Source organism: Homalodisca vitripennis, chromosome 2, assembly GCF_021130785.1.
Source record: "Homalodisca vitripennis isolate AUS2020 chromosome 2, UT_GWSS_2.1, whole genome shotgun sequence".
In the NCBI taxonomy this organism is placed as follows: Eukaryota; Metazoa; Arthropoda; class Insecta; order Hemiptera; family Cicadellidae; genus Homalodisca; species Homalodisca vitripennis.
Window position 1 is genome coordinate 232,777,690 of NC_060208.1, and position 15,130 is coordinate 232,792,819.

Genomic DNA, 15,130 nt, shown 5'->3' on the forward strand with positions numbered 1-15,130 from the left:
TTCGAGTAATCTTTTTAAAATAAACAAAACCACGGCTCCTTTCATGTTTATCAATATCTGATGTTTATCAATATTAATTATGCTAAAAATCAACATTTTGAAACTAATTTCTGGTTTTCATCACATCAGGGCGCGTTACTCAGAAGAAGTCCTTAAATCTTAAATATAAGCATAGGTCGAGTTGTAAAAGTTTTTTTTCTGTTTTATACAATAAAAGTATTGTGTTATTTGCAGACCTAGGTTTAAATTAATGTTCACCATTGGTGGTCTCATAACAGGACACTTGTACAATCTGGATACTGTGCTTGTGGTGTATTGACGAGGAATATTTCGCGCTTCTCGCTTTGTTCGAAGCGTCTCCGTTGCGCCAAATCTGTAGGCTTAGTTTGCTAAACTTTATCTTTGAAGTATTCCCAGGCTTTAATAATTAAGAGAAACAAGTCAGGTGATCGAGCAGGCCACACTATTGCCCCTCTTCTTCCAACCCACCTGGAAATACAGTATTTAAATATTGACTTGCTTGTACACCATACTGTATTATTGCTCCATATTGTTCGAAAACGTTTTCAATAAGGTTTGGTAAGGCTAAACACTTTCGAGTAGAGCTAGACAAGATTGTACATTTAAATTTTCATCCTATAGAACTGTCCGACAATTTTATTCCGTGTAGTTCCCGCCCAAACTAATTTTCTTGGAATCTTTTGTGATTCTCGGATGTCCAATGTAAGTTTGTGTTATCGCAGTAACTTCAATTATATCTATTAAAACTTCCGCTTAGAAATAATGATGCTTCATAAAAAAAACAATACTATTTAAAACTATTTGATTTTTGTTGGTTCTTTGAATGGCAATTTCGCCAAATAATAGATGTCGGTCTATCAAAATCGCCTTTAATCATTTCCTTTAATAAATGTACTTTATAAGTCCTATACCATCCGTTTTAAACCCTTTAAGGACTGAATCATCAGGCATTGCATTGTTTTCTGCCACAGATCTAAATCATTCATGGGGATTATCAATAAATGTCTGAAGAGCGTCTAATAAAGGATTTTAATCGGTCACTGTAGTTTTCTGCAGCGTCCTTTACGTTCCCAATACAAATAAGTGCTTATGTTTTTGCTGCTGTTGACTTTGAATGAGATTCCTGTCAGAAGTATCGTTAAATACACGAATAACCTCTTTCCCTCAAACCGTTCATCATTAGAAGAGTTATTCTTTCCCACTCATTTAGCGATACTATCCAAATAAAACGCATAATAATAATGTCAAATCTTGTAAAACGAGTCATACCACCACTGAAAGAGCTAAAGAGTAGTAAGACAGATGATAGCTGCTGGGGTTCAACTCTATTTCATGGAAATATCAAAATCTACTTCTGCAGTTTTTGAACATTGCTGATTTAGAATTTTGTGCCTATGGTATTGTTTATGGTAGAATTTCGTTGTTTTAATAAACTATCACAACACCAGCTATTCTGAGTGTATCAAGTTACTATTTTACTGTTGTAAAATGTGTGTTTGTAATGCTAAATAATGAATGTTTCCTTTTTTTATTTGTTGTAATTTAACATAATTTACTAAAATGTTAACAAATTTTAACTGCCGCCATTTTGGCTAGAGTGAGCCTATTGAGGTCCGATTTGCGGCGTTGTGTTCTCGTAATAGAGGCCATATCATGTACAACTAGACCTGTGGTTGCATTTAAAATTCTCAAGACTTAAATTTTCCTCTAATGACGTCCCCTTGATGTGATGAAAACTAGAAAGTCGCTTGAAAACGTGGGAGTTTTTAGTATAGACTAATATTGATAAACTTCGTATATGCTTATCTGTAATTTTTCCAAAACGCCTCTTTAATAAAGGCATTTTTCATTTCATTTCTCTCATTCACCATATCTAGGAAAACTGTTATATTTTATACTTTACTGGTATATAAGCACCAAATTAAATTGTGGGAGTCTTCAAATGTGTTTGAATTGTTTTAAGTCATTATTTCTCTAAAATATTAATTTACCAATTTATGAATTTGGTATCACTTAGCTTCTTTAGTTGACAGAAAATACGATAAAAAAACTAAATTTACTACTCACGATACTCTGCACGGAGTAGTTATTATTACTTTACACTTATATTATTTTATACTAGCAGTTACCCGTGGCTTCGCATGCAATTTCCTAAGTTTTGCACATATATGAGCACTTCAGGTTGAGATTTCCTTCTTGCCAGGAGCAAGAAAATATTTTACGAAGTGTGTATTTATGGCCATTGTAATTTACTCCGGTCTAATTATTTTTTGTTCCATAGTTGACTTTGCCTTTTTCCTGATAAATAATATATATATATATATATATATATATATATATATATATATATATATATATCACAGATCAGAGAAGCCTACTTCTGTCAAAAGAAAACTAAGATGGGTTTTATAACAGTCTTGAAATTTATAGCTAAAATTATATAGTAACTTCTTTTATATGTAATACTTAATATTTTATAAAAAGTTCACAGTTAAAAGTACATAAAAATTTATACGTATTTGTTTCTTTACAAACTGAAAAATCATTTTAATATTTTAGAACATTTAGAGCTGGAATTGGTACATTAGAACAAAAACACAGTCCAGCAATCTTCCATCTTGCTGACTGCTTCAAAGGGAGTTTCCGGAATGAAATTCTGATCATCTTATGTTTTAGGAATTTTCTAAGATAGATGAATACTTAACTGATCGCTAAAATCTAAAACTGATGAAAAATAATTCTTCCTTATAGAATGTACTCACTATAAATGTAAACAAATTGAAAATAATAAAAAATTTTAATACAGAACAGTTGATTACATTAGACATGCTCGTTTAATTAATATTTCACAAATTTAGAGACAAAGGTGGGATTTTTCGCTACTTTGCAGTGGGGTGTACCCTGGAGGGATTTTCTGAATAAGAATAGGTCTATATTCATTCCAGAGACCCTAAGAATGTCGATGTAAAATTTCAGTGCAATCGTTTGAATAGTTTATGCGTGAAAGTAAAACAAACAAACAAAGGCAATTTCGCATTTACAATATTATTAGGATTAGGATATACGTAATGGGTTTATACTAATCCGCTTGACAACAAAATAATCTAAAATATTTAGTTTTAAATCATACAATTAACAAACAACAAAGCTTAAAACAATTGTAACGCTATTAATCTAATCAATGTTTGCCATTAACTTACAGTTAACTCGTGTTTGGTAGTGTGAAATTATCGAACCGTACCATAATAGGATGAATTCGGGAATCAGATAGTTTTACAACGCCCAAACTCATACCTAAGGCGATCCATTGCATTCGAACTAAACTTAATAACAAAATAAAGTAGCTGTAATAAATTATTCTAATAAAAACCTTTCTTTTACTTTAGTTAATATTTTTAGTTTTCTTGAATTTTGAATAAAGCGCGAAAATACGAACATCGAGTAGACTCGCCTCCCACACCTGTGCAGAAGTACTTTACTTTTAATTGTATTGCCAATAAAACGCTGCAAACGATTGTCTACATTTACAACTTTAAGTAATTATCTTCTTTATATAGAATAACAGACTAAATAAAACAAATGTACGCAATATATACAACAAGCGACGCTGTGTATGTAAAGGACTAAAATAGTTATTTTACAAGAATCGTGCTTTTTATTCTGAAGGATAAAACTTACCTACTGTACCTTCATATCCAGTACGAGTTTCCTACCAACACGTTAATATGACTGATGTCTGCAATTAACACACTACTTGGAATGTTATTTCTCTTACTTGCAACCTTCAAGGTAATAGCACTAAGCGATTAAATGTATATACCAGAGAAACAATGTACTTAAGTGTCTTATGTAGTATAGATTAATAATTTGCGTCATCAAACTATTGTGTTAACAAGTAAAAAAACGCACTCGTTGTTACTTTATAGCTCGTGTTTTTTTAAAGTTAACGCAAAATGAAACACGTTTTCAAAACATATCCAAGGGCATAAACAATATGTTCTGTCAAGGAAAACACGCTAAGGATCCGCTGGTTTCGGACTTCGTAATCTCCAAAGTTTATCTTTTTGTTCTTTGTTATGTAAGTTGTAATAATTATATTCAGGTGGTGAATGGTTAACTGTAAATTCGCTTGTATCAGGACCTGAGAAGAGCCCCGCCACACGTCTACATTTGTTATGTATTATAGACTAATATTAATAAAAAAAATAACTAACATATGTAGATTACGTTTAATTTCGGGATTAGTATTGTTATTGCCCAAAGTTGTTTTTTTAACTATTACTGAAGACACCTTTAAAAAATATACAACTAAACAACAATCAGGCCCGTGCTGGCCCGGGGGACTGGGGGACGTGTCCCCCCTGCGCCCTCGCCTTAAAGGTAAACCGGCGCCCTCTTGAAACTAGACGAAAAAGCCAAAAATCATTCGAGAAAAGAGCTAAAAATGAAAAGGAAACAGAGAGAAGAAAAAGGGTAGTCGGAAGAGGTAGCTACGTGACATTTCTCAGCAATACAACATTGATTAAAATTGTTAAAATTCTTCGTGATGAAATTGTAAGTAATATATCAGCTCAAATGAAGGAAGCGGTAAACTTCTCCATTTTAATGGACACTACAATAGACATATCAGGAAATGATCAATGTTCAGACGTTGTTCGGTTCGTAAACGGAGGCCAAGTGCAGGAAAAGACTGATATAGCTTTACAATGTGTATCATCAACTAAAGCCGATGCTCTGATGGATTCTTTAGAAAATACATTGAAAAAATGTCGGAATCCCCCAGTGGAAAATTGTATAGCTAATGCTTTGATGGGGCGTCAAATATGAGTGGAGCCCTATGCAGGTCTTAAACTGCGAAATTGTCGGAGAGAATTCCGAACCATATACACACTTGGTGCTACGCTCATGTTTTAAACCTAGTTCTTACTGATACAGCACAAATACTTCCTTCAACGATCACATTTTTTGGTTTGCTCCAAGAGGCACAAGTATTTTTAAAGGAATCATTAAAGAGACAACAGTTTTATTCAGCAGAAAATCCTGTTTTTAAACTCGGCGCTATTGGTGCTACACGTTGGCGGAGTAAGTGTGATGCTACCACTAAGATATTTGGCAGGATTGATAATTGGACAACAAGCACCCCACTTGACCCTTCACATCAAGCCAAACATGTATTCCATGAACTGACCGTAGCGTTACAAAAATATTTCCTTGTCCCCTGAATTTAACACTACAGTCAGGAGTAGTGCAACAGGACTTCTTAGTAAGTTTCTAGAGTTTGAAACAACAGTTATTGCAATGACCTTTCTGCAAATATTTAAAGTTACTACACCGTTATCAGACTACCTCCAAACGAAGAATCTTGACTTTGCTCAAGCCTGGAGGCTAATAGAGTCAGCAAACTGAAAAGACTGAAAGACCTGCGAAATTGGTTTTATGAAACTCTAGAAGCAGCACACACATTCGTTAGGAAATTCAATGAAAGAAGATTGAGGCGTCCCTCAGAATTTGAGGATCTGAAAGATTTGATGATGGAAACTACATTCAAAAAGTCAAGGTCAAGGATAGTAAAAAAATGGCCGATGAAAAATGTAGTGATGAAAGTGTTGCCTCTTCTCCTGAAGATACTTCTTTCAGGATAACTGTCTATAACTGAGTTGTAGACACTATAATACAAACGATGGAAACTCGTTTGAGTTAAAATGTTGTTTAAAAATGTAACATGTAAGCCTTGCCGAATTGCTGACTGAGCGGGTCTACACATTTTGCGCAGTGGCAGTGGGCGATTCTATAACGCAGTCGTGTTGGGGGGAGGGTAGGAAAGAGGAGATGCTCGAAAAAATTAACAACTTAATTAGTTTCAAAGTGTTTGCAACTAACTACCATTTATTTGTTTTTCCTTTTTCGAGGTATATTCGTTCAAAATTTATTGATTTTCATTCTTATTTTTTAAATTGATAATACATAAAAAAGCAATGTTCGTTCATTACAATTTGTAAGTGTCAAATAAGGTAAAAAACGCAGATTTAGGTGGTTTATTAAATTTTTTGTATCTTTGATTTGTGTGCATTATTTGTAATTATTTTTACAATGAACAGGTCTTTGCTAAAGTGTAAAATTTTCTTCGTTACTGCTTGAAGAAAAAATGTGCTTCATGTAGCTTAAAAACACGTTTTTAGGTGTTTATTTTTTCAAAATTCCTGGGGGAACCCCCGGACCCCCCGCCATCGGGGGGGTATCCCATACCCCCCAGACCCCCCGGTATCCCAGTTGGTTGGCGCCCTCACCACCACCCCTGTCCCCCGCCCTTTCGACGTACCCAGCACGGGCCTGACAACAATTGTAAATAGATGGGTCTGCTCATCCTGCTGTTCGATGATTGTGAGATTTACTAAACTTTTGCCTGTTAATTTACGCATACAGTGATTAAAAACTTATTTGCAATACTTTTGCAGATTAATACATTTATGTTTCAAACTCTATTAATACTATTTTTATTATCGTCTGAAACTATTTTCTGCTCTGTATTCTTGATGGAAGTGAGTAGGTTTTAATTCAAAAGACATTTTTCATTCCTGCTTTGTATTCTTGATGGAAGTGAGTAGGTTTTAATTCAAAAGACATTTTTCATTCTTCCTCATTAAATTTATTTTAAAAGCGCTTTCGCCGGTTGAAACTATTTGTCAGTTATTTTAGTACAGTGCTGAAAGGGGGTGTTACACCATTGCGACATATACATATACACGCCACTTGCAAATGTTATATGCAACAATGCCTGGCTTGATATGTGGCTATAGATGTATGTATCTTGGACTAGACATGAACATCAGACACAATGAGGGGCGGCAGAAGCAAACTATGTGGCCGCCTAGTGCGGAAGTTTAGGGGGCGACAAAAAGAGTAAGCATTGCTGTATTTTCACTTTCTTGCCGTGAAAGAGGTTCTGTTTTTGTTGTAGAGTTTCTGCCTAGAGGAGACACTCGATTGTGGTGGTGGGGGCGGCAAGAGTATTTTTTTGCCAGGGCGCCAGATAGTTATGCCGGCCCTAGACACAATACAGTCTGTACTGTTGCCATAGAACTACATCACAAACTATAGTGTGGGTACATTGTTGCCATTATATGGTTTTAGTACACATCGATGATCATTTTTGGCCTTACACGAATACAAACATTGCGTTTTAAATGTTGCTATTTATATTATTATTATAGTTTTATCAGAGATGTTGACAATTTATTCAAGTGTACTTATCATGTATACAGAAACCTTGGCTACTAATATTCAAGAAGTTATAGACAAACACCAACTTTTTAGCGAAGGCATTGGTTTAAATTGAAATATTTTCAGTTGCTACCATTCATTGTAGCCTATTTCATAAACTAGAACATTGTCATTGTTATTACCTAGTGTACCTAATTGAGAATAAAGTGACTTTAACTTAAATAAATCGTACTGGAAACTATTTTTAGAACATACTTTAAAAAGCACAGTCTATCTATAAAAATATTGATCCGTTAAAGAACACAATTCATAACTGTCAATGTTAGGAATCTAATTGTTCATATACCTAGAAAAATACTGGTCTATTAAAGAACAAATATCATGAATTGAACATAGGCTAAATAAATAAATGATTGTCAGTGTTCAGACAGTTATAATTGCTTCGTACAGAGAAAACAAAGCCTCTGCACTTTAGTAGATGTCGCAACGCTGTGCAACTATCCGTATCGGTCCTTGAAGATCGTCATTTCCTCATTTTGGCATCTACTATCGACGAAAGAACTTGTGGAAGTCATTAAGGAAGGAGAGATCGCCGGGTGGCGATAAAATGACGAAGGCAGTGGTGACAGCGGCAGTGACTATCGTGGTGGCCGTGACCGCGACCCTTGCCCAGGATACATAGGCCTACAAGGCGACCTGGGACAACGTAGACTTGGACAAGGTGCTCGAGCACCAATGCTCGCCTTCCCAAGGCTTATGTCGACTCGCTTATGTCGCGTGATGCCAAGGATTTTTGGTCGTCCAGTTATTGGAAAGTATTTTTGTGTGGAATATTAGTGGGGTTTTCCCCAGCTCAGAAAGGTAAGGTTCAGGATTAGGACAGCGATTTGTATTACTCATAAAGTCATTGCTAACAGGCCCGTACTCAGACCGACTTTTTTGGGCAATTTTACTGGATCCCGGGCCCTTAGGGAGGCCACGGACACGTTACCGGGACATGACGGGGCCCGCCAAAGCTGAGTACGGCCCTGGTTACTCAACACCAGTGCGTTACATTTGATTATTATTACCAACCCTGCAGGCTAAGAGTATTTATTAATGAACAACCCTTTTACTACGGTATAACACCAACTCAACATTAGTTCATGGGCAGGGCATTGCACCAAATATAACTAGGAGATCACAAAACAAGTGACAGGCCGCTTCCGAGAACTGTGATTAGAAACATCCGAGAAACACGTGAATCTTTAATAACAGCTTCTAGACAAGAACGTTACCCGACGGGAGATTTTGTTTCTTACTGCATATAGCCTACCGCTGGCATATTAAGCTTGAATAGGAAGTAAACTAAGTAAACTTTATTTTTACACATATAGAAACAATAAATACAACTAATTCAAAAAGTTCAGTAGTGTATATATATTTTTTTTAACAAGGCTACTCACTATATTTCTTCATTAACACCGTTTCACTAATCAGTGAATTTAAATCAGATAGCTTATCATTTAAGATATGTGCAGATACCATAAACCCATGAATTATTATTATAGATTTATTTTGAGTATCAGTAGGTCAAAATGAGATTTGGTAAAAAAAATGTATTTATAAACCAAACATCTTTAACTACAAGAGCAGTAAGTACAATGCTCTTCGTTTAGTACTCATTAATTCTTATTACATTAAATGTAAATTTATGAAAAAACTAACTAACTCAATTAGTAGTAATCTATTCAATTACTGATAACTACCTCTAATAAATTCAAAATATACCACTGCAAAGTAATCCTATAACATCTTAAATAATATCACTTCGATATGGGTTTAAATCAGGGGATACAATAATAATCAGGAGATTATTATTGTAAAAGTTAGTACATATACTTCCTTCACCAACCAATCTTCAAAAATATGTCACAAAAGTTGGTTGTGGAGATCAGTGGCAATTTGAGTTTCATATCTACAAATCCAACTAACTTAGTGATTTTAATTGTATTTGTGGGTCTCTTTGACGTTGCTCCGGAAATTAAATGAAAGACCAACTTCTTGTAAAGTAAGCTGGCTCATCAAAAATACTCCAGATATCAAGACAACTCAAGAGAATACGAGGCTTTCTGGATGGATGATCTGAACTGTTTACCACATTACTTCAGGCTTGGCTCAATGACTATTTGTTAGCATGTGAAGATGACTTGCCCAAACTGATCGAAACCTTGGGCTAAATTGATAAGCTGAAGTGCTAACCACTCAATAATATATATGAGGGAAACGAGTGATGATAATAATTTTCGAATTTAAACTTGTTCATACCTCATATCTGTGCATACATAAAAATTTCCAATTAAACTGACGGCCACTCAATAATTGATTCTTTCTGAAGATTCTTATAAAGGATTTAAAGGAAAATGTACCTTCTTCAGTACTAGACATACTGAAGCTGACATTCACCTACATAGACCATGACCGAATAAAGTGATAGTTTTGGTTTTGACATGCAGATTTTAGCGTGCCAAATCCTTAAATTATCACATTTTACATTTTTAACATGTCTAAAGTTATTAAAAAAATCCAAAGATGTTCTACAAAAATTGCTACTTAAATGTTGATTACTCATAATGTAGCTATGGCGGGAAGGGTTGATCCAAAGTGAGTGTTGTGTTTAGCTCTAGTTTACCTTCCTCTTACTGCAGCGTCTGGAATCTGACTCTGTCACAGACTTGACTCCTGCAATCTGGAGTCATGGTCATATGAAGAGATCCAAAAAAGTTGGTGACGAAAAACATTAAAACAAGCTCTTAACATTGTTTTGACAACAGAGACATAGACTGCAAAATATAAAAATATACTGCAATCCAGTGAAGAAGTATTTTCATTGTATCAACAGATGCATAATTGAGTGTACTAAAATGTTTCTGACACTGTATCTGATCTTTAAAAATGTGAAGCAATTAAGTTTCCGTGCATTACTTAGCTATGGTGGGAACGGTTAATTCAGTTTTAATTTTGAGTTAGGCTCCAATTCACCTTCCCTGTCATGTTCGTCTGAAAAGGGTTGATTTAATGTGAATGTTGATGTCCAGAAAGTCACCTATAGCTACTTCTTTGCTGCTAGCACCTTCTCAATCTTACATACCAATTGGTGCAGGGCTGAGTTGCATTACTGGAGTATATAAGTATGCTGATTTGGATGAAGCGGGTGCTCCAAAACATATCAACCTAAATGACTCAAGCAATACATCCAAGTCACCTTCCCTGCTTCGAGATAAACACAACTCTGGATGCTCTACAGGATAGAGGAACATACCTGAGGGCTACAAAGGCCCTGAATATCTATAATCCAAACATATCATAATCGGGGAAGGAGAAGATAAAACCCCTGCTGCAATCAAACCAGTGTTTGCTATCCTGAATAAAGCCCTGATTCTCTTCCTCAATGAGGTCAGTTCAGAGCTCCACCAGGCTACTTTTAATGTTAATGACAGGACAACTGAGATCAAATAAACCCACAATTGCAGAAATCAGGCTGTCAGTGGATTTATCCAACTGGACTGTATTGTAAATCCGTTTCCGGTTGCTACCATCAGATTCCAGTTGTGCCCATAGGTTTTCCTTGTTTGACACCTAGTCTGTGTTTCTCGGATATCTATACTAAAATTTTTCAAGTTCAAGGTCTCCGATTTTGATGCAGATGTGAGTATGATCAAAAAGGGAAAGCCAGACACATGCCTGCAGTCTATCCAATTAACCATACCTATCGTTTCATGGTCATGTCTATCACCTCCTTTCGCGTCAGCGTGTGAAATGTAGGAGCATTACCCACATTTGCAATGACTACACTACGCAATATTATATATTCTAGAACCTCTGCTATTTGTGTTGGTGCTGCCCCATGTCTCATTACAGCATCACAGCCAATTCCACACCACTCTTCCCGGTCACCAAAGAAGCCATATCTCTGGAAAGTCTGGAATCCACATCATCATATGGAAGAGATGATGATGAAAGCATTAGGATTCCTCCAGTGCCAGCCCCAATTAGTCTGATGTTGGGAAGATCCCTGGAGTAAATTTCCAGAACAGGAATGCTACTCACCTTATTTCTTAAAGCAATGCGTGCTCTGGCATTATTGACATGGGTACTAACAACTTTAACCCATCTTGAAAACCCCGGTACCTTTCACTTACAAATCCAGAGTTCCTGTATCGGAGCCACATAAAATTCTTCCTCCAGAAAGTATTTACAGAACACAGCAGAAGCGGATTCTCTGTGCTGCAAATTGACCTGAAAGACCTTAATCCCCATCATAAGCTGCCACAGACCACATCCTCAGATGGAGTTTATTTTGTTGTTTGTACACTCCATAACAGTCCCAGGAGTACTGAGGAAATAACAGGTTCAACTAGTCAGAGCCCCACATGACCAGGTAAGGTTATTTACACTTGTGAGGCACCCAACTACCAAGGGCTCCATTCACGATGTACTATTCCTGCATCATGCATCCGATTGGCGATCCCCAATGTGTACAATTATATATGTGTGATACGATTTTGGACAGATCAGTTAAGACTAATCATGCCATAACTGGCACCACTACAGAGAGGTGCTGAGGACTTATACTGTCGCAGAGTGCACTTTCAGAGCACTAGCCTAGATCCTAGAGTTTATAGAAAGCAGGGCCACCTGATGCTGGATGCATGGCAAGCATTAATCAGAGCCAATCATCTACTTCACTCGGATCTCACCATTGGTCTTAATGACACCGGAGGTAGTGTCACCCTTCCCCCTTTCCCAGTCCATTGGGGATTACCTGAAACCCAACACCCCCCCATTCCCATAGACACCATAGATCAACCTTAGATCACTAAATATTGTGTCTGAAGAAGCGTGTGTAGTCCGCTTCATATAATATCTGTTTATTCAGATTCATAATAGAAGTAATGAATGGCTTCAGAATTCTTGCAAACTTAATACAAAATATGATTCTCATGTTTGGAGAGGCCAGTTTTATCAGCATTAATACTGATCCTGCCTTTGTTATGCATATCTTCCATCCTAGAATAGAAAAATCAACTATAAAGACAATGACATTCAGTTTTTACAACTGACAGTCATTAAATTCACCAATGCATTCAGGATACATCAAACCCCTTATTATTTATTTTTAATCTTGGCTTAAACTTCTTTCAGTTCCTTCATATATGATACTTAATCAAAGAATCATATCATACCACTTAACAATCATTCAGGAACAATTAATTATATTGATAATTTGCCAAGCTCTCCTTAATACCAACTATAACTGACTTCTTTGATGGCAAACGGCTTATTTTATTTTGTTGACCAATTAGTTTGTGAAGATATTTTGATAAGCTATATTTGAAAGCTTGTACTTGTACTGAATGAAATAGAGGAAGGAACTGCCATCAGTGCATTTTTCCTGGATATTAGTAGGGCGTTTGATTGCTTGGAGCATGATCTTGTATTAGAAATGATGAAGAACATGGGGATAAGAGGGATCTCTGGAAAGTTGGATGTCGAGCTATCTAAAAGGCATCACAAACAATAGAGATAGCATATACATTAAACAATACAATTTATAAAAACTAGATCGCCACCACTTTTAATTGACAGAGGTGTCCCCCAAGGCTCAGTTCTTGGACCAATGCTTTTTTTATTCTGTTAACCAATGACCTCCCAAAATATCTACAAGAGTTCTGCCAAGTCCATGATGTATGCTGATGACACAGCCTTGCTGGTGGTCGAGAAACATATACCAGAACTTGAAATATCTTCCTTCGTAGCCCTGGACATGGCAAAGCAATCTGTCACCAAAACAATATTATATTAAATGAACGCAAAACCCAACAACTGAACTTAGGAAGAGCAAGTGCAGTAATACATGGCTTGCCAGATATTGAATTGAAAAATGAAGCTAACTACCTAGGAATCATCATTCACAACAATCTAACCTGGACTCCGCATGTAGACCAAACTCTGCAGAAAGCTCAGCAGTAGCCTATATGTATTAAAAAAGAATAACAAAAATGAGCAATCTGGACACAGCAAAACCTGCTTATTTCTCACTCTTTGATGCACATCTAAGATATGGATTAGTGGTATGGAGAAACTCTTCCATCGGGAATCTCCAACGGGTACTAATACTTCAAAAGAAAGCTGTGAAAAACATTGGCAGGACTAGACCCAAAGGCTACTTGCCGGCAAGCTTTTCAAAATCTTAAAATTTTGACTATGATATCTCTGTTTGTGACAGAAGTGATCTGCTATGCTGCCTCACAGAACATTCAAGGCTGGGAGAAATCTGAAAATAAACAGTGGACAGAAATGCTTCAAGAAGAAAACTCCAAGAATGGTTTCTACAGAGGACATTTTACTCCCTTGGAGAATTTATAAACTGGAGGAACCATTAATCATAGTGCTTAAAATGGTTTATCCACTGTTTTCTACATTGCTGACTAATATTCTAAATTATTACCTTTACCTACTTGATGCCAATTCTGTAACTCTATGTACATGAATAAAGAAACTGTCTGTAGGGTTTTTAAAGCTACATTGATTTATTTTTTCTAATTAAAACTTAAATTAAATGAAAATTTTGGGATCGAAATATTGGGATTTAAATTTTAGATTAGATTGTGAAAAGTCAGGGTAAAAACGAACATGTAATCTTTTGGCAAGTTAGTACTGGTAGTTTTAAATTGTTAGGAAGGCAGGTTGACTGCCTTGAATTGATTAGAACTTGTCTTGTTGCGACTATTGTTCTCCTTGTTTGATACAGTTGGACCAATGAGAGAGCACCCACGGATGTCCTGCAAAGTTGATTGGAAAGGGAAGTATTTAAGCACCCGCTCATAATTTTCGCCCTTCTTTTGGTTATTTTTCGTGAGTAAGTTGATTAAAGTGCGCTGTGTTTCTTAAATTTTTTTCCGTGAGGGATTTTGAGGTAAGCACCAAATTATTGTACTTTTTATTGAAATAGTCTTCCAGATCTGATATTAAATTAATTTTGTTGTCTTTTTTATAGGAAAAAAATTAAATTCATATAAAATAACAGAGCAATCTGAATAACTTATTCTGAGGAACAATAGAGCATAATAGAATCATACAAGTTACATTTGGTTCATGCTTGCAAGAAAAGTCAGTTAAAATTGAACTTTGTTAATAACTTTAATTGAAAGTTGGAAATTTAGTAATTTATTAATATTTAACTGGAACTATTTTTATTGTGAATTATTAATTGGAAATTAATTGAACATTAATTGTTTGAGAGAGTTGTAATCTGAATTGCTGAGACTTGAAAGTTAAGGTTCAACTAGTGTAAAGAGAAGTTTAAATTTTTATTTCTTGAATTGTGAGTGTACTTAGAAGTGAACATTTTTATTTTAGTTATTTCCAAGTGGTATTTGATTTTTATTTTAAAACTTTATTATTTTATTTTAGAAGAGAGCTCTGTTTTTAGTTTGATACATTTGATTAATATTTTTATTTCTTGCCAAAGGAACTTTTAAATTTACTATACGGTTTGTCAATTCTTTGTGGAAAATAGAGTGATGAAAAATTCTGAAAACGTTTTAACTTATTAATTTGCCAGTTTAAAATAAATCCATTGCTTTTATTTAGAACTGTGATTTTTATTTTAGACAAACCAGATAATATTTAATAGTTAACCAATTTAGTAATAAATTGTACTGAATATTCACTAGGAGCTTACTAATCAAAAAATATTTTATATCGTCTTGCGATGTCTCATTGATAATTTAAATATTAATACTCTGAATATTAATCTACAATCCAAGTCGTTATACTGTCTATTGTCTAATGATCAGAAGTAAAATTCATTTGTTTATAAAATCATTTCTCATACATGTCATAA